This window comes from Grampus griseus (genome assembly GCF_964374135.1).
Source record: "Grampus griseus genome assembly, chromosome: 8".
Lineage (NCBI taxonomy): Eukaryota > Metazoa > Chordata > Mammalia > Artiodactyla > Delphinidae > Grampus > Grampus griseus.
Genome location: NC_139002.1, coordinates 98093653 through 98118449, shown reverse-complemented (window position 1 = coordinate 98118449; position 24797 = coordinate 98093653). Strand labels below are relative to the sequence as shown.

At 45.3% G+C, this 24797-nt stretch overlaps 1 protein-coding gene across 1 annotated transcript in view; it reads right to left on the bottom strand.

Annotated features, from left to right (window-relative positions):
- Positions 1-24797, bottom strand: part of PTPRJ (protein tyrosine phosphatase receptor type J) — a gene marked incomplete at its 5' end in the record, with an annotated part of 171189 nt that overhangs the window by 65624 nt on the left and 80768 nt on the right. The window lies entirely within an intron of this gene.

The following is a 24797-nucleotide window of genomic DNA, read 5'->3' as shown; positions in this document are numbered from 1 at the left end:
CAAACTTCAGCTGAGACCACGGAACCCAAAGGCACTTCCGGGGCTGCCCGTCACAAACCCCTGCCTGACGTGGGCCCTGGGGACAGGTTCCATCCACCCATTAAAACTGACCGAATTAAGGAGGCTTCTGCACTCTTCTCAAAAGGAGCGGAGTTTGAGGATTTTAGCACAGAGCCTGGATCTCAGCAAGTGACAAAGCTTAAGGTTTTCTATTATACACGTTTGGTTTTTAGGGTTGGGTGATAAGCGACTGAATAACACAATGGGTAACAATAGATTCTTTATCCTTCCAAAACCAAGCCCACACACCATATGACAATAGTTATTTTTACCCACTGACATAATTCAACAAAACGTGAACCGCTTCAAGAGATTTTTAAAATCAAAGAGCATTCTATGAGATTCGGTGCATGCCCAAATTTCAATTCTGAAAGGCCATCATTCTTCCTTCCATTTATCTCCTATGTGAAAATTACCCAACAGCTCCCTTTAAAACTGGTATAAAAAGGTAAATCATTGATCACGAAAACGGTAGAAAGGCTGGGCGCTCCCTCTGAACCCAGAAGCCAGGCACTAAACATCTTTATGGGAAACTTTCCAGAAGACAGGTGCGGCATTGTGGGGCAGCCTGAACGCCTGGTATCCATTTCCACCCTAGAGTCCACAGGCAGGGAATAGGCAGACCAATAGGCAGCATGGCAAGCAGTACCTACAGCATGAGACATTGGGCCAAGCAAGGTGAGAACGGGCTGGCTGACTCTGCCTCATTTGCAGAGTCATATATGCTATGACTCTCTGAACTTGACACTGTCATCAAAAGGGACTGTGGAGAAGGGTCAGCATAATTCCTAATTTTGTGCCCCCCCAAAAGCCAGGTGAGGCTTTGACAGAAGGAATGAGCAACAATTACCCTAAAAAGACCAGGTGGCTCATCTCTTGCCTCTTGGGACAGTTGAAGGCATGATGAACATTTCCCTTTCAAATGCACAGAGGAAAAAGTAACCAGAGGGACTATTTTGGTGAGGCTATGTGAACTCTGAGATGCAGAGTTGAGGATGACCTTGGAAATCCCAGGCCAGAAGTTTCCATGGGTATTTTTAGCAGCAGAACTTTTTTTTTCAAAAAGAGTCTTAAAGAACTATATGCATAGAGTTCCACATATCATATATATCTATGTAGGTATGTCTATGTGCATATATGTACACTTGAATAAAAGCAATCTTTTCATTATACATTTAAAGTTCAAGTTACCTTGTTCTTATTTTCAATATAATAGATGCATAAGCAAGTTAAGACACTGGTGTTCTCCAATGTATTAAAACTTGGTGTAACACATATTTGGGCAAGTGTTTTCATTACAATTGCACACAGCCAAATTGGAAGGGGTTGGAGAGGCGGTGTGTTTTCTATGAAACTCACAGGAAACACTTAAGAAACCCCCAAGGCACCTCAAGGAACACAGTTTGTAAAATAGTGATCGACCTCCCCTTTGACTTCATGGAGGAAGAAAGTCAGTCCCAGAGTGGTTCAGCAACTCAACCCAGATCACCCAGCCCTGAGACTAAAGCACCAATGCATGGGCTCCCCAGCAGGACTCACCTCCCATCTCATGAGAGAATCAGAGTCGGCAGAACCCAGGCCCCTCTCTGAACCTTTTCTCCACATCATACAATAAATCTGAAGGTCCTAAACTGAAGCTCCACTGCCCAAACCTAGCCCACTGACATGTTTTATTTATTCCACAGTGTTGTTGTTTTTTTTAATATACCTCCATTAGAACACTGTCCTATTTTCCCCATTGTATTTTTTCCAACTTTATTGAGATATAACTGACAAATAAAGAGTGTATATATTTATAGTATAAAACATGATGCTTTGCCACAGTGTTTCTTAAAATCTTAAGCAAATATTTTTAAATTAGGAGACAGCATCTTGTAAATCCTGATTTTCAGCTTCCCAGAAAAAAGCAGGGGGCTTCCCTGGTGGCGCACTGGTTGAGAGTCTGCCTGCCGATGCAGGGGACATGGGTTCGTGCCAAGTCCGGGAAGATCCCACATGCCGCGGAGCGGCTGGGCCCGTGAGCCATGGCCGCTGAGCCTGCGCGTCCGGAGCCTGTGCTCCGCAACGGAAGAGGCCACAACAGTGAGAGGCCCGCATACCTCAAAAAAAAAAAAAAAGAAAAAAGAAAAAAGCAGAAGAAGAGGAGGAGGAAGGAGGGGGAGGGGAGGGGAGGAGGAGGGGAGGGGAGGGGAGGGGAGGGGAGGGGAGCGGGGGGGAGGGGAGGGGAGGGGAGGGGAAGGGGAGGACCTGGAGACATTTAAGCAACGAGTTGGATCTGAGCATCAGCTCCCCCTTTCCACGGGTAAGTGCTTAGAGTTTACCACTACTCCCTAGTATTGTCACCTCAACACAGAGGAAAAATGGCAGTTGCCAAGCAACATGGCACCCACACTGTTCATTTTCTCTATCAAACATGAGCATATAAAAGATCGAGAGGCACTGTGACTTCATTATTTGGCCTATTCCATTTATTTATGTTCCCAACACACCCTGACACCATTTGAGTTTCTGACCATTGACTTAAGTGCAGTTTGCAAAATCTGTGGGTTGCAATTATTAACGAATGTTTACTTTCTAAGCTTCTCTCTTAGGAAGAGACCTCCCGCCAACGTCAGATGTGAATACTGTACACAATGTGAATATAAAGTGGACCATTTTGCCTGTCCCTGAATTCTCCGCTCATCCCCTGACCTGCTCCCCCATGCTACCACCACCCCCAAAAAGGAGCAAAACCAGGGTAGAGAGCTCTGATCTTTCAGTTGATTGTGAAAGTCAAGATTTTCATTTCCGACTCTTGAATCTGAATAAAACCACTCCATAAATCCCACCAAGTCCCTCCTGCACCGCCCATCCACCTTAGAGTACGGATAAAAACAGCTAAGAGCCACCATTTACCAAGTGCCTTCTATGTTCAGGGCCAGCTGGTCACAGAATCCTCCCCTTCCCCACCCCACCCCCAGCTGGGTGCATCCACAGCCCATGCCTTCCCATCTCCCCAGTCCCCCACCCCTCTCCCCCTTCCTCCCGGAGGAGGACTGAACATCAGGACTCGAGGTGCCAGCTTTGCGAGCTCTGCCTTCAACTGACCACAAAAGCTAAAGGATCTCTCATTAGCTATGAACGCCTGCCAAAAGGTCAATGGTAGATTCTATCTCTGAGGCCACAAGGGCCAGCAGTGATTGCAGCAGAAGCTCTCCACGCCCGCTGAGAAATCATCCTGGAGTAACCTTATGTTCTTCCAAGGTTTGAAGACAGAGGTTCCCACAAGCGAAACCACCACCCCACTGATGCCCACTGCACTAAGGAAGACAGGAGGACAGAGAACGGGCTGGGGTAGAAAATGGGCAGGGCCTCAGCTCTGGATCTGCATCCTAGTACTGCCACTAATTAGCAAGGAGTCTGGAGGCCAGTGACCTCACTTCTTGAGCTCTTTCACCTGTAAGTTATCATCTACTCTGTAGGCCTGATGCGGGGATTAAGTGGCACATAGTAGGTGCTCTATAAACAGCAGCGAACATCAGTTGTCGGGTGGGAGGGCACAGGGGTGAAGACACTCTGGAGTCCAGCCCTACCAGCTGCACTCACCTGAGCCAGCTTCTCAGCCCCTTTCAGCAGCTACAATAACTACCTACCTGGGCAAGGGTGGGGCAAAAGAGGGCTAAGTACGGAACCTGAGAGAGGGGTACCTGGGGTTCATCTGTGTGCGTTTGATAACTCTCATAACTTAAAAAATAAATGGTTTAAACAGGATTTACCTCACAGGATTCCCGTGACAAGTCTTAAATGACACAATCCATGCGAAGCACTTAACATACAGGGGGTGCACAATAAATATTAGCTAGTATTACCGTTATCACCACTAGCAAGAGCTGGGACAGGAGGGTTCAAGAGGTGAAGCATGGGGAGGGGTGAGCTGTCACAACAAAGACTCAGAAAAAGCAGAACCAGGAGGTATTTCTGCTAACACAGAAGCAAGAACAGCAGAGAAAGGCAAGACAGCATCTTGGATTCTGCTGCATGTTAAGAGGAACTTGGGCTGAAATTCTCGGACTGGCTGCATTCTCGTCTCTTGTGACCCATCACGGCCAGAGCTGCACTGAGGCCATCCTGCATCCACCAGAGGAGAAAGATGCTCTCAGCAAACCCACCATCAACCCCACTCCCCTCACTGCCAGCAAGATGAGAGCTCAGGACCCAGGCCTGGCTCCTCCCCACGTGCCAGGACAGTCTCAGGGTGGCCTCAACAACCAGAGGTAGTAGTAACAGGTCAGTTCTTATACAGATTTTTCCGCCTACAATATTCTCTTTCGATTAAAAAGTGCATCACTGGGACATCCAGACAACTGTTCTCCAATCAGCTTTTAACAATAACCTAAATACAACCACCACCAAAAAAAGAAAAAAAATTTTTTTTTCAAGGCAAGGTCATACCATCGTCCTCTCTAAGAAACAGACCTTGGATAAAGCGGCACCTGGGTAAATCACCCAGGGCAGGTACTATTAAGCCAGTGATGTCACAAAGTAAACACTTTTATTTGATATCCTAGCAATGAAAAGAGAATGCAGAATCATAAAATTATCAGCAGAGCCTGTCCACGATGGGTGAGGACAGCAATGCAAGGCAACAGGCGATTTTCAACATCTCCTAAAGCCTAATGAATGCCCTAAAGGAGAGGTTGGCAAACTATTTCTGTAAAAGGCCAGACAGTATATATTTTAGGTTTTGCAGGTCTTACAGCTCTGCTGTTGTAATTTGAAATCAGCCACAGACAATGAGTACACTAACGACTATAGCTGTGTTCCAATAAAACTTTATTTATGAGCATTAAATTTGTATTTCATATAATTTTTGCGTGTCATAAAACATTATTCTTCTCTTGATTTTTTTGCTTTTGAACCACTTAAAAATGTAAGAAACCAGTCTTGGCTCATAAGCCACCCCAAAACAAGTGGCTGGATTTGGCCCAGGGGACCGTAGTTTGCCTAATGCTGCCCTAAATCACATATTTACCCTGGACGGGCCACAGGCACAGGCCTACAGCAAGTCAGAGCATGAGCCTGTGGTCTGGGTCTGGTTCTGTGTCCTGGTTCTGACAATTACTAGCTTGAGTACGAAGCTGAAGTTTAATCTTCTCCTCTGACAACAGAGATTACAACAGTCCCCTCCTAAACACTTATGATAATTAAATGAAATAATGTCTGGCACAAGGCAAATGTTCAAGAGAGGACAATTCTATCATTATTGCCATTGTTTCTTTGCTTTTGGCTAGAATTCAATCAACTCAGTTTAAGAACACAGGATCTCTCAATGCTGGTCTGAAATTCCAATTGGCCGATAAGACATGGGAAGAAACAAAATTTTCTTAATGAATCCAGGGTATTTGAGAGATAAAATACCTTGCAATATGGGTCCATTGGTGACAGAGGATGGTGCCTGGTGGTCAAAAGACACTGGCTATAGAACTGCTCAGAGCAGCCCCTCTCGTACCCTGTACATTTGCAAGTCTGATTCTGTCCTTTGGCACTTAGCATAAGCCCATTTATCTTTCCACATATTTACCTTATCTATAAACTTTCTCTTAAGGTAAGGGGAGTCACACACTTACATCTGCTCGTGCCCAGCACATGGCCTTCCCTATGACATGCTCATTCAGCACTGGCTGATTGGTGGATTTTAATTGGATCTCCAGGGCCTGGAACAGAGCTGGCCGGGCTGTTAGTTAGCGGGTACATGCGTGTGAACTTCAGGGCCTCAAAAGCAAGCAACTGGGATATAGGTGATCAGTCACAATGTAAGATAAAATCTTTACTTAGAGTTGAGGAAGCAGAGGCCCAGAGAGGTAAAGGGACTTGCCCAAAGTTCCTGGGTCTGAAACTCATTCATTCGCCCACTGATCACTAATTGCATTCTCTATGCCAGGCCCCATGATCATTCTAGGGACACAGAGATGAACGTCCCCTAGTCTCAAGTTGCTTAGAGACTAGCAAGGGAGACAAAGAAATAAACAACTGGTTTTGGTTTTTTTTTGTTTTTCGTCCTCCCTCTAGGTGGAACCGTCTAATTTGGTGAGGATTTCAACATTTTACATTCTACCACTTTACGTCTTCTGAACTTTTCAACACACACATTTTTTTTTTTTTTTTTTTACAATGTAACTGATGCCTTCTGTAAAGGAAAGAATGAGTCACAAAAGCAGAATTCACACTTCATGTACATTTTCCCACGTATCGACGTACCTCAAATCCCCTGAATCATCTGTGCTGTCATCCCTACTTTGACTTGTGCTGGTCCTACAACCTAGAAGACAAGAGCTGTCCCACTCCCTCCTTTGCCCAACTCATTCCTGCTCCTTCTTGTACCAGGACAACTTTGCCAGACTCCGTTCCCCAGCATAGCTGGTGCTTTCCTCTGTGGGATGCTCAGTGCCTTGCGTCTCCTCTTACTGTTATTGTAACTCTTTGGCTGGAAACTCCTTGACATAGGGGACTCAAACTCACACCTAGCACAGTGCCCGAGCTGGCTGACCACTGGACATTTGGATGGTAAGAAGTTTAGTAGCTGACAGATAAACAACAAGGATCTACTGTATAGCACAGGGAACTATATTCAATATCCTGTAATAATGTACAATGGAAAAGAATCTGAAAAAGAATATAGATATGTATAACTGAATCACTTTGCTGTACACCCAAAACTAACACAACATTGTAAATCAACTATACTTCAATTTAAAAAAAAAACAACCCGACTTCCCTGGTGGCGCAGTGGTTGAGAGTCTGCCTGCTAATGCAGGGAACACGGGTTCGAGCCCTGGTCTGGGAGGATCCCACATGCCGCGGAGCAACTGGGCCCGTGAGCCACAACTACTGAGCCTGCGCGTCTGGAGCCTGTGCTCCGCGACAAGAGAGGCTGCGATACTGACAGGCCCGCGCACCACGATGAAGAGTGGCCCCCGCTCACCGCAACTAGAGAAAGCCCTCGCACAGAAACGAAGACCCAACACAGCAAAAATAAATTAATTAATTAATTTTAAAAAAAGAAACATAGTAGCTGAAAGGATGACAGTGGGGAGAGGGTCTAGGCATGAAAATTAGATTTGATTTGGACAGCAGAAAAGAACAGAAGAGAGCGTTCAAGCCAAGAATAGTGTGAGGAAAAAATACAATGGCAAGAAAACACATGGAAGTGATTCTCACACTGTGGTATCAGGACCATCCGGGGAACTTAGTAAAAATACAGAGGGCCCAGTTCTGTCCTGCTTCAACCAGCCCGGGCCTCTGTGTTCTTTATCAGCTCTCTAGGTGACTCCTTTGAGAACCACTGGCTTAAGGTATTTTAAAGGGACAGTGAGAAGAGATGATGTAGCCCAGAGAGTCCCCTCTGGTCTGAAGTAGCCACAGTCCCTAAGCTCCCAGGAAAACCCTGAAAAACTCACTCCAGGGTGGGAGTTGGCTCAGTTTGAGGAAAATTCAATCCAGAACAAACTGCAGACATCTTCTAATGGTCTTTAAGCAAGAAAGCAGTCAGGTCTTCTGGAATCCAGGCTGAGTTTGCCCCGTAGGTTCTAGCTGGGCTAAAACCCGACTACACTTGGTGGAGAAGGCGGATCAAAGGGACAGTTGTTCTCAGATGCACTGCAAGCTTCTGGTAGCTTCCTCCAGTTCTCCCTTTAACGAATTCAGCAATCCCAACACATCGTAGAGGGCAATCCCAACAGCCTATGTAGGAATTTGGACTAAGAGTGATTTTCCTCACTGACCAAGAACTTGAACTGTTTTCATACCAAGGTCAGGAAGACCCATGCTCTGTCACTCAGCACTCAGTAAGTCCTTTTCCTGCCTCTGTTCACACAACACATCACTGGTCACATTCGTGGATCCCTTGCTTTTCCTTGTGTGCTTTCAGGAAACAAGATTCAATGCTTAAGAGACGTGATGGGGCTTCCCTGGTGGCGCAGTGGTTGAGAGTCCGCCTGCCGATGCAGGGGACACGGGTTCGTGCCCCGGTCCGGGAAGATCCCACATGCCACGGAGCAGCTAGGCCCATGAGCCATGGCCGCTGAGCCTGCGCGTCCGGAGCCTGTGCTCCGCAACGGGAGAGGCCACAACAGTGAGAGGCCCGCGTACCGCAAAAAGACAAAACAAACAAAAAAAAGAGACGTGATGGATGTAAACATATTCCGTAAACCGCAATGAGCTGTGCCGGGTTCCAGCCAGACCTAAAGTGAATGAGTCAGCCTCTTACAGAAGGGCAAGAATGGTTGTGGAAGCCATAGGCAGGTTCAAATCCCCACCCCACTACCTACTAGGTGTACGATACTGGGTGAGGCACCAATTCACTTGAAGTTCTAGTTTCCACATATTCAGGTGGGAAATAATGTTGCCTGACTCCCACAGTTGTGGCAAGCAGGAACTGCCATAAGGTCTTGGACAAAATAGATGCGTAATAAATGTTAGCTGGTTACCTCCCTGAGGTACACTCATCTTCAGAAGTAGAAATATTTAGCTTTAAACAAAAGATACACAACACACACGCACACATACGCACACTGGTATTTTACCCAGTGGAAGATAATTATTAACTGTTCGCGATAATTACCACATTGTACAAATAAATTGCATTATATAAAGAGTCACTCTCTCCAAAAGTTTGCATTAACAAAGAAAAAGCCAAAATTCTCAAAGTCTCATAAGTCTAGTCCATCTTTCTTTGCCATCTAATAAAACACTTTTTATTTCCTTTCATGGGCTTAAACTTCACTAAAAGGCAAATTGTCTGAAGGCATGCCTCTGAGACAACAGGACTCTGTGTGTGCTCAAATAATCCCCTGTTCCAGTTGACTGTTTTCTATTTTTCTGAATAGACACTGTACAGAATCAGGAATCAGAAACGGTCCTGTGATCTCCCTAATTGCTTCCACAGACAAGTCCAAAATGGGTAAATTTTTTCAAAGACACAACTGACTCAAGCCCCAAATGCTCCTCTAGGAGCCCTCAGCCTTCTCTCCCACAATGGCCTGGACAACCCCCCCACGCCCCACCAGCCCTCACCCCAGGGCTCAGCAAGAACTCAAACGGCAGAAAGGGCTCCCCCTCCAGTCAAGACCCATCTCCGCCCAGGAAAGGCCAGCACTGAGAGGAGGAAGGCCATTTGGAAGGCGAAGACAACGTGCTCTCAGGCATCCGTCCTCTTGCTACCCTGAAGTTATTAACCCCAAGTCTGATCCAGAATCTATCATGTGGGGAGCTGTTGCGCTACCAAGAACTTCTACACCCCCAAAATCATCCTCAGTAGCCACGTACAGACTTCAGATCCACGCATCCATCGCAGTAGACGCTGAAAGCCAGCCCACGTGACCTCAGATTTGACAAATCCCAATGGAGATCAGTGTCTCAGTCTTCCTGGCATTTTACTGGGGTTCCCCAGATTCTTTATATAAGATATTTAAGGGAACAGCCAGGTCCTGTTCATCAAAAAGTTGAAATAATGCCATTTTCAGTAACAGGGATGGACCTAGAGATTATCATACTAACTGAAGTAAGTCAGACAAAGACAAATATCATGATACTGCTTATATGTGGAATCTAGAAAAATGATACGTATGAACTTTTTTATAAAACTGAAATAGACTCACAGGCATAGAAAACAAACTTATGGTTACCAAAGGGGAAAGGGGTGGGGGTGAGGGATAAATTAGGAGTTTGGGATTAAAATATACGCACTACTGTACATAAAATAGATAACCAACAAGGACCTACTGTATAGCACAGGGAACTATATTCAATATCTTGTAATAACCTATAAGGGAAAAGAATCTAAAAAAGAATAGATAGATAGGTATAACTGAATCAATTTGCTGTATACCTGAAACTAACACAACATTGTAAATCAACTATATTTCAATTAAAAAAAAATTTTAAGTCAAAAACATGGTAATTATGTGATGGGACTAAGTATTAGCTAATGCTATGGTTGGAATCATTTTGTATCAAATTAACATGTTGTACAGTTTAAACCTGTGCACTGTATCAATTATATTTCAATAAAGCTGGGAAGAAAGAAGGAAAAAAACACGCTGGGCCAACAAGGCCAAGCAGAGGTTAAAGTCTTATCAGTAATGAGTTAAAAGATCCAAATTCCCAACAGGTTTGACATCAGAAAGACAACACTTGTCTGTCAACTTCTGTCAAAGTTATTAAGTAAATTTAATATGCCAGGAATATCTTATTATGATACTTGGCAAGCTTGATAAAATGACTTTATTGCCATTTTTTTTAATGAAGATAATAAGAAACTCCAGGAAGGTCTTTTTGGCAAGATCTTTTGGGGGCATTTATTTGGGATCTAAGCGGGAATATTCCACTCTTACGTGTTTTAACAAATGAAATATCAGGAAAACAATTTTACTTGGTCCTCGCTATTCAAAGAAAAATTTCCCTGCCTGTATTGTGGCTTCTGACATCCTGCCAAGTCTCAGACACTGAAATATGAATGGATTAAAAATGATTAAGACAGAGTAAATGCTATTAACAGCTCTTCTATTGCATGCATCTATCTTACTCAGGAGCCAATGACCCACCAGGGAAAAAGAAGGGCTGAGAGGGAACTGAGCTCATTCAACACCTGCTCACTTGGGATGGCAAGGTCAGCAGTTAATGCTGGGCTCTCTCCAGCCACAGTCTGTGTCTGTCAAAGATTTGCTCCATTCATCTTGACACATAATCAAAGAACACTTCATCAAGGACTGTCAGCACTGCAGGAGTCATTAGCAATCAGTGGCTTCTCTTTTTATTATTTTAGAACAGCAAAATCCTCTCGACAAATTAAATCTTATGGGAAACCCAAATAAAACCAGATAAGATGGGTAACATTATTAGTACACCTTAATTTTTTTTTTTTAGTAAGCCTTAATTTTTAAAGTTCACATTTATATCATTTACTTATTATGGAACATCAATCTATTTTTATTTTTAAACGGCAACTTGGGCAAACACAAAAAATCTGAAATCATGTGTTACATCTCATCCATTTCTGGGTTTCATTCAGTTGCACAAAAATCAATAAAATTCTGATTTACAGAGCTGTGTAGCTGCAAATAGTGAAAGTTTAACAATTCATCTCAATTAAACAAAGAGCAGAGGTTTTACTCCTAAGGGCATCATAAAAAAAAAAGTTAAGCTGGCAGTACAAAGGAGCACAAGTAGCCTCCAATGTTGAAAGTTTTTCATTTTTTCCCAGCTTTATTGAGATATAATTGACATATAGCATTGTGTAACTTTAAGGTGTACAACGTGGTGCTTTGACATATGTACATATTGCAAAAATATTACCACATTAAGGTAAGTTAATACATCGATTACCTCACATAGTTACTTTGGTGGGGAGGGGTAAGAACACTTGAGATCTACTCTCTTAGCAACTTTCAAGTATAAAATACAGGGGCTTCCCTGGTGGCGCAGTGGTTGAGAGTCTGCCTGCCGATGCAGGGGACGCGGGTTCGTGCCCCGGCCCGGGAAGATCCCACATGCCGCGGAGCGGCTGGGCCCGTGAGCCATGGCCGCTGAGCCTATGCGTCCGGAGCCTGTGCTCCGCAACGGGGAGAGGCCACAACAGTGAGAGGCCTGCATACTGCAAAAAAAAAGTTAAAATACAGTATTGTGTTAAATAATAAAAAATAATATTTTTTAATTTGAACCAAACATTTAACAGAACTTCTGAAACATTTCACAAAATGTTTCCTTGGGAGAGTTTTAAATTATTCATCTATATTCTAATCTTATACAAACTCTACTAAAGGATTTAAAGAAAGAAAAAAAAAAGAAGGAACATTCCCTGATTCTCTGAAACCAATGTAATCTTGATACTAAGGCAGACAAGGACAAAATGAGAAAGGAAAATTACAGGCCAAAGTTATACATGCACATAGATGCAAAAAATCCCAAACAAAATATTAGCAAAGATGAATCCAGCAATGTATCACAACCAAGTTGATTTAGTTCAGAAATGCAACAGTGGTTTAGAAATAGAAAATATATGTCATTTATTACAGTATCAAGTTAAAAAAAAAGTTTATCTCAATAGATACAGAAAAAGCATGTGATAATATTCAACACTCATACAAGAAAAGTTCTTAGCAAATTCAGACTAGAAAGGAACTTTCTTAACTCAATAGTGGCAGGCATCATTCTGAACCCAGGTGAAACTGAGGAGGATTCTCTTTAAAACAAAGACCAAGACATGAATTGTCAGCTATACCTCAATAAACCTAGGGGGTGGGGGGGAAATAAGCCTAAGACCGAGGATGCTCACTGTTACTGCTTCAGTTTATATAAGAGACAAGAAAATAAAATAATTAGATAAGGGACTTCCCTGGTGGCGCAGTGGTTAAGAATACGCCTGCCAATGCAGGGGACACAGGTTCGAGTCCTGGTCTGGGAAGATTCCACGTGCCGCGGAACAACTAAGCCTGTGCACAACTACTGAGCCCGTGTGCCACAACTACTGAAGCCCGAGCGCCTAGAGCCCGTGCTCCACAACAAGAAGCCACCGCAATGAGAAGCCTGTGCACTGCAACGAGGAGTAGCTCCCGCTCGCCACAACTAGAGAAAGCCCGCGCACAGCAACAAAGATCCAACTTGGCCAAAAATAAATAAATAAATAAATAAAATAAATAGATAAGAATTGGAAAAGAAGAAACAAAACACTCATTCCTTACAGAAAATGAGATAATAAGATTGGTTGTATATTTAAATCCACAGACACATTATTAGAAATAATCAGAGAATTTAATTTAGCAGTTACTAAATCAAATGTGTTTCCATATAAAGCCAGAAAGAGAAGAGGTGATTTTTTTTTAATTAGCATTTACAATAACAATAAAAACCTGAGGAATCTAGGACTGCATCTAATAAAAGATATGGAAGCTCTGTATGGAGATAATTATCAAACTTTATTAAAAGACTTCAAAGAGGAGAGGTACACCATGTTCTTGAAGAAGACTCAACTGAAGACTCAATATTGGAAGATGTCAATTCTTATCAAGTTGATTCTCTTTTTTTTTTTTGCGGTATGCGGGCCTCTCACTGCCATGGCCTCTCGTTGCGGAGCACAGGCTCCGGACGCGCAGGCTCAGCGGCCATAGCTCACGAGCCCAGCTGCTCCGTGGCATGTGGGATCCTCCCGGACTGGGGCACGAACCCATGTCCCCTGCATCGGCAGGCAGACTCTCAACCACTGCGCCACAAGAGAAGCCCCAAGTTGATTCTTGATTCAATGCAGTCCCAACCAAAATTCCAATGACGTGGCTTTTTTCACAAAGATGGTCCTAAAACTTACGTGGAATGCAAAAAGCCAGGAACTGCCAAGATCTCCTGAAGAATTAGGGGGAGTGGCTTTCTCTACCACCTGTCAAGACTCAGTATGACACTAATAGTAATTAACACAGTGTGGTGCTGGGACAGAAACAGACACACTGACCAATGAAACAGAGTAAGGAACCCAGGGACAAACCCACCCACCTATGGAACCTTGTTATACGGCTCACGTGGCCGTGAAGATCATTGACAAGAAGGAAGAATTCATCAAATGGAGCTGGAAAATTTGGTGTCTACATGGAAAACTGTGGAACTGGATCTCTACCATCATACCATACACCAAAATCACTTCTAAACATATTAGAGACGTAACTGGGAGGGGCAAAACCCTGAAACTTTTAGAATAAAATAGGAGAATATCTTTATAACTGTATAATAAGGAAATATTTCCTAAACAAAACCCAAAAGCATAACCATAAAAAAGTGACTGATTATAAATCTGACACTGTTAAAACTGAGAACTTTGGTTCCTGAAAAGATATCTTAAAGGAAGTGAAGACAGCCACAAACTAAGAGAAGATACAATGCATACAGCCAACAGAGTTGATCCTCAGAATACACGGAGAGCTCCAGTAAATCGAGAAGATAAAGCAAATAACCCAACAGAAAGAAATGACTGGATGACCTGAACAACATTTCACAGAAGAAATACAAGTGACCAACAAAGACAGAAATAGCTGCTCAGATCGACACCACAAAAGTACATCATTGACACACACTGGATCTGCAAAAATTAAGAACTCTGAGAGTATCCAGTGATAGAGATGCCATGGAACAACAGGACCACTTATACTGTGCTGACAGGAGAGGACATTGAACACAATCGCCCCGAAAAATAATTTGGCAGTTCTGTGAAGTCAAACGTCATCATAGTAATCCCACTCATAGGAATGAGCAGTGTTCTTTAAGACCCAGCAGTTCCGTGCAGAGGAATGAGCCGCACGGAAATCCTCGCTGCACGTGAACCAGGAGGCATGCGCAGGCATGTTCACAGCAATGTCATGTGCAATAACCCAAAAGGGTGGGAAAAGCCTCATCATTCCGGAGAATGGATAAATAATTATAGAATAACACACCGATCAACAGTTTATGCCTATAAAACTGAATTAACTGCAACAAACACACTATGGATGGACATTAGAAAGACAATACTGAGTGAAAAAGCAAGTCGTAGAAAACTGTGTGAGATAGACCATTAACAAGCAAAACGAAAAAATATTGCTTAGGTATATGCATGTATATGTTTAATTTTTTTTTTTAATGTTGAAAAGTGATCAACATAATTCAGGATAGTGGTGACCTGGTTATGGTGTAGGCCCGTGATGGGCTCAAAAGGAACACAGGTAAATGAAATAACTGGGTGGTGGATTCACAGGTGTACACTTTATTCTTATACTTGTAACTCAACTATACTCTTTGAAATTATCAAATATTACATGATAACAATGATTAAACTACTGACACAATTCACGGTCACCATCATCCATGATGCTGACAGCAGCCAACATTTATCAGGCGATCACTAGAGGCCAAGCATTGCTCCAGTTACACAGATGAAGAACTAGAGAAGTAGCACTGCCAGGTGGGAGGCCAGAACCGGAAGACAAACCCAGACCTCCTCACCCTTGGCCAGCGTCCTTTCCACCACGCCCAAGGCCTCACTTCGCCACCAGCCTGTGGGTATCCGGTGTTTGCCTCATTTCCCCAACCACAGTGTAAGTTAAGGAACACACCTTGTCAGTTCCTTTGCTCCCCTCTGAGTGCCTAGCGCACATCAGGGGCCCAGTAAATACCTCCAGGCTGGAAATGTAAGCGAAGTATACCAAGGTCTGTATGACCAGAGTAACGCGCTCGGCCGTTTAATGCTAACCATCATAAATTGACCCATGCACATCCATGGACACTTTAGAACCAATGGCTTTATCGGACTGGCAGCTAACCATTAGCTTCTGGGAGAGAGGTTCTCAGTTGACAAGGTGGCAACAGAAAGGTGGGTGGCCCTCCATCGTGAGAAATACTGTCCATAATTTGTTACTAAGAAGTATACAAATGGTTGATATCTTGTCGAAGCAGAGAAAATCTAAAACTTTCTCCTAACAGCCACCATCTGCAAGGTTTAACAGGTCTTCCTAACTAGGAGTTAAAGGGACAAGTTTTGGGACTTCCCTGGTGGCGCAGTGGTTAAGGATCCGCCTGCCAGTGCAGGGGACATGGGTTCGAGCCCTGGTCTGGGAAGATCCCACATGCCTCGGAGCAGCTAAGTCCGTGCGCCACAACTACTGAGCCTGCGCTCTAGAGCCCGCGAGCCACAACTACTGAGCCCACGTGCTGCAACTACTGAAGCCCGCACGCCTAGAGCCCCTGCTCTGCAACAAGAGAAGCCACCTCAGTGAGAAGCCCGCGCACCACAACGAAGAGTAGCCCCCGCTCGCAACAACTAGAGAAAGCCCGCACGCAGCAACAAAGACCCAATGCAGCCAAAAGTAAATAAATAAATTTATTTAAAAATTAAATAAGTAAATAAATAAAAATTAAGGGGCGAGTTTATAGCCAGGGTAGGGCCTCAGCCTGTGTGCAGGGTTGGGGTGGGGAGGTCCTGAGGACCATCATTGGCCTTGAAGGAAAGAGAGAGAGAAAGGGAGAAAGAGTGATAGAAAGGGACGTGAGAAAGGAAGGAGAGTGAGCGAGAAGGGGAGGGAGGAGAGAGAGGATCGGGGAGTCAGGAGCTGGCTGGAGGTGGCTAGCTGGCTAGTTGGTTAGATCAAGTGGCTGCCTGATGAGATCACAGCGGGATATTGCAGGAGGCTGCTGGGAACAGATCACAGCAGAGGCCACCCTCCCACCCCAGACCTGATCGAAAGGAAAGGGGAAACTATTTCTGTGGGTCTGGAGTCCTGGATCTAACTACCTATTCCATCCCTGGAGTCAAGACACCTCACCTTGTTTGGGCCTCTGTTCCTTTGTCCATAAAATGGTATTGTCAGGGGTGGGATAGGGAAGGCGGGAGGGAGGGAGACACAAGAGGGAAGAGATATGGGAACACATGTATACGTATAACTGATTCACTTTGTTATAAAGCAGAAACTAACACATCATTGTAAAGCAATTATATTCCAATAAAGATGTAAAAAAAAAAATGATATTGTCACCCCTGCCTTCCAAGTTCACAGAATTGTTCAAAGATCCAATGAGATGGCATATACCTGCCCTTGGCAGACTTCAGAGTTTTCCTGTCTGCAAAAGTACACATTTAGGACAGTTTTTCAGACCTTAGCGGCCACTCTGATCACTTTGGCAACTACCTCTGTCTCCCTCAGCAGGGGCTAGAAGCACCTGCATTTGCGACCAGCACCCAGGGGCATCCAGAAATAACGCTGTTGGCTGCCAAACACTACAATCTACACATCGCACACAGGAGACTCAATGCTGCCCACAGACCAGCAGCAGTTCTTCAGGCTCCACTCCAACCCTCAGCAAACTCTGCCCACCCTGAGCACCAGAAAACAAGCTTTGCCCTTTCTTGTGACTGGGGGAGGGGACATCACCCTTTGATCGAAAAAACAACCCTGAGCAAACAGCGGGGGCTCGTGGAGCACGCTTCACCTGGCTGGCTCACTTAGCCTTGCCTTGACACCAATCCTAAGGAAGCAGGTGTCTTTCAGGAATTTTTCAATCACCTGAAGGAATGAAAGGTCAGATCTGGAGCAGAAAGGGAAAAGAAAGTCACGTGAACAACTACGTTTTTCGCTTAGAGGAGGCCAGCGGAGACCTGCCTTTAAGACGTGAATGGGGTCTGTGGCTTTCCCCTCATCACCAAACACTGCTCTGGAGTCACCTAAACAAGCCCCATCCTGCCCTGAGGTTCAGAAAGAGTTTTATTTCGTAGCCTAACCTTTTAAATACACACACACTGAACTCCTCATGCGGAAGTCATAGAAATGCAAATTTATGATAATGACAATAATATTATGGCAACAGCAGTCATCTACTGAGTTCTCCCTATATGCCAGGAAACTTTCCCACATCACAAGTCATCCTAATAACGCTCCTATGAGATAAGGTATGCTCTTATCTCCATTTTACGTATTGGGAAATTGAGGTTCAAACACAGAAAGGGAATTGTCCAAGACCATACGATTGGCCTGCAGCCTGTGGGATATTTTCCCCAGGCCCTCTTTCCTCCTCCAGGCATGACCAGTCCACTCAGAGCCCACATCCTCCCACTTTATATCAAGGAGGATTTGGTTTAACTGCAGGTTGAAAAAATCCTCCAAGGCAAACAGGTAAATGCTCTCCCCTGAGTCCTTCGTGTCAGCTTTCAGAATGTGGTCTCACAAGCAGCCTCTGGCTGGGGAAGCACTTCACCATTCACCACGGCCCACACACACTCACCCTCGAGAGTGGGGCAGACTGGGCGGGTTCCCTCAAGTGCTGGAAGACCTGGGGAGAATGCATCAGCAAAGACAGAGACTTCACTCAAAACACAAAGCACCAACCACACACCCACAGCCAAGCTGAGCCCAGGCGGCAGGACTGACAGCTCCAGGACGTGGGCACCAGAGGAAACCCAGCCGGGCAAGCTGAGCCCCAGACCATGCCACGTGGAGCAACCCTGGCCATGGGAACTGACTTCCGGACACCACCATGTGATGGAGCAGAAGCAATGGCAACACTCTGGTCCTCAGGAAAACCACCTGCCAGGCCAGGGTGGGTCTGGGTGCCAGTGCGCACCACTTGTGCTCAGTGAGGACATGGGGGTTGACGAGGCCACCCCAGAGGAGACCTGTCTCTGCAGAGGCCGCTGTGCCGGCTCCGGTCAGGGACAAGACACCAAAGCCTTCTCCTGATGGGTGACCTGAGGAGACAAGGTCAAAGTAAAAGCCAGCCGGCCAGTCTCTGATTAGGCACCAGGAGCTTCAAGAAGGGAAGCCAGTGTGGGCCGGGGTTTGGGAAGGAGAGACCACCTTCACTTCCTCCCTGAGCCTGGGTAACAAGTGGATGGAGGAGACGAAAGGGTGTGTCAGGAAGAAGAGGAAGATGCAGCGCATCCGAGGCTGCGAGCCTCCGTTCATTAGCTAAAGACGGCCCGGGTAGGCCCGGGTCCAGGTCGGCGGGCGCGCGCGGGATACAGAGGTAGTGATTCGTTGTGTCTGCCCTCAAGGGCAGCTCCCAGCTGACACTGGGCTGTTCAACTGGCTGCGAATTCAAGAGTCTCCTTGACCCACTAAGACCAGGTGAGTACAGAGGAGGGGATCGAACACGTACTTTGTTGAAAAACGTGTTTTCCCACATTTCTCTTGAATAATAACAGCCAGTATTTATTGTGAGCCGGCTGTAAGGCAGCACTGCTCCAAGGATCTAATATGTGATATCTGGGGGTACACTATGATTAGCCCCATTTCCCAGATGGGGAAATGAAGCTGCTGTACTCCAGCGGCTGGAACGAGGCCTGAGAGCTAGGATGTGACAGAACCAGGCCTGGAGCCCCTCTGTTCAACGTCCCCTATGAAAATTCCTTTCATTTACTGAAGATGGCTAGATGCCAGGCCTGTGCTAAGCATTTCACATTTGTTATCTAATTAAACCCTCACAATAGCCCTCTGAATTAAATGTATCATCTCTGTTTAAGAATTTATATGTGCACAGTATGACACCAATTAAAGTGTCCTATTGCATTAAAAAAAAAAAAATACTGGGAAGACACACACCAGATCACCAAGAGTGGTTCCTCAGGTAGTCAGTTACAGGCAACTTTTTTTTCAATACGTTTCTGCACTTGACATCATTTCCACACAGGGCATGGCTTCCTTTTATCAATACATTTTTTTTTTAAAAAGGGATTTTAATTCCATGTAACACACAGTTGGGGATGATAACAACCAAAATGAAAATGTTCAAAATGGTCTCAAACGTAGGCGACAGCCCTCCTGGCCGCACAACACACTGATCAGGGACGACAAACAGAGCAGCACCTAAATTAAGAGACACTGTGCGTTACCTGAATAAATAATAGATGATAAACCCTTCATAAAGTTACTAAAGCAAAGCACATCGGCTGATGTGGCTGACGCCAACACACATAAATTTTCTTAATGTGACACACCAGGATGGAAACTGCGTCACCCCAAGCCAAGCATAACAACCCTTAGTATAGAAGCCACATGTGATTCCTGCCCTTGTGCACAGATGGGCCTGTCACAGGCATCTAATTCATCCACCCTGAAGGACACAAGTGACTTAAGACCATGACGCTCAAATGACGTGTAGAGAGAAGACCTCAGGACTGTCTAGATCAGGAGTCCCGGCTGTGATGACCACGGCCTATGGGGGACCCACTGAATGCCAAGAGCAAAGGTGGGCCTTTTTCAAACATCCCTTGGCCCAGGTCTCTAGGAAGAGCCTGAGGCAGCAAGCCAGGGGCACATGGGGCCATTTGCCAAGTCACCATGCTTCCTTCATCTGTGAACATATGGAGTCACTAAACTGTCACTAGGAGAGCATGGTACAGCGCGGCTGAGGCCAGGGCCATTCCATTCCCACAGATAATTTATGTCAGTTATTACAAGGCTTCAGGAAGGAGCATGGGATGTTCTCTGGTCTTTAAATCTGACAGTATGTCATGAGAATTTCTGCATGCTTGCGACTCTGTGGTATCTCTATTAAAAGGCTGCCTTGCAGTGCCCCAGATGAGACAGAAAATGTTCGTCAATGATCTTAGAAGAGGGAGGCAGGTCCTCTCAAGAAAGGAATGAGTGCCCAAGCGGCGTGGGAACCCTGGGCAAACTGTTTTTATCCCATCCTCCTAGGACCTGTGCCTGGGACTGGGGGCAGGGGGCGCCAATCAGATCTTTGAAATCGTTCCACAGTTGAAGAGAAAGGTCATCAAGAGAGGTGTGAGACCATCCCAAGGAGCAGTTGATACTACTTAGAATCACAAGTAGCAAATGCAGGAACCATGCTAAAAACAAAACTCTGACTAACGTCACTCACTGACATTTCATAAGAAGCTGTTTACTAATGAGGGGAGGGGAGGCAAAGAGAAGAGGGTTTCCTTTGCTTTTGACCCAAGAATCTCTCCTAAACCCAATCATCTCATTAAATCTGCGTGTTAACTCCTTGGTTAGATATCCCAATTTCACAGATAAGAGATTAGCTCATAAGTGGCAGAGGCAGAATTTGAAGACAGATGTGGTTATTAACTCAAAACCGGTATTCCTAGCCATCCTCACTGGGTTTTAGCCCTGACTCACCTCAGATTTGCTGTGTGACCTTGGGCAAGTCACATGCTTTCTCTGAGTCTCAGGCTCCTTACTTGTAAAATGAGGAGAACATTCCTTGCCTGGTTTTAAGGTCCCTTCTAGCGCTGACACTTTATGGATTTAGCTCCCAGAGTTTGGGATTTCAAAGATCAATGCAGTTTCAAACATTAAACACGTGAAACATTAAGGGGCAACCCAAGAGTCACAACTTTTTACTTTGCCAAAGGATATTTACCACCTAGTGTCAATCTTATCTCACAAAAGGAAATATTTTAATCTTAGGGCATAAAATTAATTGCTTTGCCTGGCAAGCTGGAAGAACTCAATGCATTTTAGTTGCTGAATAAACTGATATAACGTGAGCTGCAGAAGTCAATTACCAAGATTGCTAAAAGAGTACTGACCATAATAATGTATTACTTTAATTTTATTGTTGCTGTTGTTGAGGCAGGCAAGATGTCTGGTGCTTTGCATGCATTGGTTCATTTAATTCTCCATATCCAATTTTTGCCCATTTTCTATCAAGGTGTGCAGTTCTCCAGGGGCACAATGATAAGGAAATATTTTCAGAGTGAACAAAAGATATTTCAACGTATTTCATGGCTCAACATGGAGAAACGCACACACAGCCTCTTTTAAAAAGCACTGTTGCCCTGAGAAGAGCAGCAGGAAGTTATAGAGGAGCAATTAAAATACATACACACGTTCAGCGTCTTCCTGAACACTAGCTGGCCAGTCGAGGAGGCCAGGTGGTCCCAGGCCACTGACCTCAGTTGCTCTATAAATCCCAGGAAAGGCCCCAGGTGAGGTCGTGAAGTGAAGAGGACAAAATACTCCAGGCTACAGGTTGGAGACAGGCTGGAGCCCAGAATCAAAATAACTGAACATCCACCCAGGTAACGTGACTCAGGTCTCAAACAGAAAGCCTGTTTGCCCATCTGGAGGAAGCAATAGTCCCGTCTGAAGCCTTCCCTGTCTCACAGGCAAAGCTTGCTCAGCTTTAAGTCTCCTCTTTTCCCTGAAACCGTCTCTCCCTGTTTCAGTTCCCACGCATCTCTTTGACAGGGATGGGCAGAGCTAACACAAAGAAAAAGCTGAAGGAGACCCAACCCGGTATCTTCTACCTGCCCCCAGCCCCCAGGCCCAGTTTTCAAAAAAGGAGAAAAGCAAGGCCCAGAGAGACAAACTTCCCCAAAGCCATTCTGCTGGAAGGCAAACATATCATTCAGAGAGGCACCCCTGCCATAGGGGCTGCTCGATAAACCCCAATCGTCCACCTGGACAAGCATCTCTGTATGAGCTACAGGTTCAGCACAGTCCCTTCCATGGACCACGGGGGCTCCGTCTGGACCAGTGCTTCTTAAACTGTTTGGTCTCAGGATGGCTTTATGCTTTTAAGAATTATTAATGACCCCAAAGAGATTTTGTTTATAATAAATTTATTACCTGTTTAAAAAAAATAACATCTTTATGGAAACGGTATTTTCCAATACAAAGAATAAAAATTCGTGAGGAGTGGGGTTATTTTAGATTTTCACAAGCCTCTTTCACGTCTGGCTGCATTAGAGGACCTGGATTCTCATGTGTGCGTCTGCATTCACTCCATTACAATATGGTTTTGGGGGCTGAAGTACAGGAAGAAATCCTGGCCTCACACAAACATATAGTTGGGAAAGACAGTGTTTTCTTGGCCTTTTCAGTAACTGTGGAATTTTTCTTTGATACTACACCAAAACTGGATCAGTGGTAGGTAGTTTTCTAAAAGTCAGCTGCAATGCAGAACCTGAAACTATGTCAGTGCCTTTTCATATTCTGTTACATGAAAATCCATTGTTCTTTGTATTCACTGCACTTTGCACGGCTCTTCTTAGCCTGCGCGGCTTTTGTGCATTGGTTACTTGCAAAGTACTGGTTCGCTGAGATTGGTACTCAGGAGAGAATGAGTGGGAAGACAACAGTTTCCTATTATTCTGGAAACAGTTTTGACCTTGCAGATCCACTGTAAGGGTCTCAGGAACGCCCAGCATTCCCAGGACCACTCTTTGAGAAACATTGGTAAAGAAGCTCACACCCAATGAATATACGTATTCATTCATTCATTCCACAAATATTTACTGGGCACCCACTACATCTGTTCCAGGTGCTGGGAATTCCGCAGTGAACAAAGCCCTGCCCTAGTGCAGCTCACATTCTCATGGGGAAGGCAGACCGTACACAAATAAATAAGTAAATGCACGCAATAACGTCAGGTAGTGGTAAGTGCTAGTGGAAGAATGAAGCACTGTACCAGACATGTGCACATGGGCCTAAATCAGCGAACCCCGGGATTTGCTAATTTAAGGGTTTCACAATAAAATATGGGTTGTTTCTCTTTTTTTAATACCAAAATACTTGCGGACATGGGCGGGGGCGGGGGGCGGGGGGGCGGGGAGTGGTGCTGACCTGCCCTAGAAGAGTTGAGAGCTCACCACTGAAGCTGGATTCCTTTGCAATTGCTCTAGGAGGGGTAAACCTCAGAAGTCACCTCACTTAGAGGCTTCCGTCCCTCCTACGGGCTGACCACGCCCTCCCTGCTTACACACATATCCCTCTGGCCACCCCTTGACTGTACGGCACATTCACTGTCTTGCGTGAGCCTCACGTGACTCCCTGAGAGGTGACCTGGGGTGGGTATTATTCACCTCTTTATCAGATGAGGAAACTGAGCCTGGGAGAAGTTAATAAGTAACATGCTTATTACATAACAAACTCAGAACTTGAACCTATGTCCCCTGACTCCTCTGCACAGTTCATTTTACTATACAGACTGTTGCCATTTCCTTAACCTCTGATATTCCTTCGTGTAAGGAAGAGAAAATGGATGAGCCATTTAAAACAAAGACAGAAGCTTAGCTTCTTCCTCCAAAAATGTCCTGGCTTGTCATAATCCCCCTTCTCAAACAGCAAGTTGAACCTATAAAGAAGACAGAGAGATGGAGCCTGGCACTTAGTAGGCACCCATATTTGGAGCCATTAGCTCTACAAACATTCATGGCGACCTACTGTGCGCCAGGCCCAGTTCTAAGCAGTGGGGGTACAGAGATGAAGAAGAAAGACCAAGGCCCTGCCCTTCTGAAGCTTCTGTTCTAGACGACTGTCATCAGCACAATACCGACTAAAAGGGTTAACTCCAAAATTCAAGCTTCCTGAGCCTTCACCAATTGCATCAGATTAACAACAGAGCCCTGTGTTCAATCTTGGCCATAAAACATCCCTTTTAGGAGAAGAAACAAGCTTTATTACTCTGCCCCTTCACCCCACACATTTTACAGATGGAAAAGCAGGCCCAGGACCCAGAAGCCACTCCTCTGAACCTCACAATGAGTCAAAGGGGCCAAAGCCAGCTCTCTTGTCTTCCCGCGAAGCCCTGGCTGCAGCCCGGCCCAATTCTCTCTTTTTAACATCCCAGGAGGCCCCCTTGAATAACAGCCACACATTTGTGGCAGCCAACCAACACATAACCCAGCCGGGGAAGTGACTATTTCAAGAGGAAAGGGGCATATATAGCAGTGGCCCTCGGCGGCCACCCAAAGTACAGCCAGCCCTGCAAAGTCGGCCAACCCCAAGCCCCACATCGAGCGTCCTCTCCCCCCAGTCTGCCTTGCCAGCACGGTTCCCACCAAGGTTTAAAAAAGAAATAGAAGCTCCCTGCTGCCTGACTGGCCGGCACGCTCCCCTGACTCAGACTGTTCTGCGCACCACGGAGAAGACACTGTTCATTTTCCCTGGGCTGAGAACTGGCCCACATCCGGACCTGTCACTGGCAGGAGAGGGCTCTTGGCATCTCAGCAAAATCAAATGAATGGCGTGCTATTTTTAGCGTTTGGTTCCTTTCTTCCAGAAGGCTCAGCACCTGTGCCAGAGTTGCTCCAAGCGTGTCTTGCAGACCACCCGCGTCTGGAACACCTGGTGCCTCAGGGAAATTCAGAATCTGGGTTCCCTCCACAAACCTAGCAGTAATCACCAGGGGGGGAGAACTCAGGAGTGTGAATCTTCCACAAGCTCCTCAAGTGATTCTTTTGCAAAATAAAGTTTGAGCCTGGTCCGTATTCATTCACAGACTCA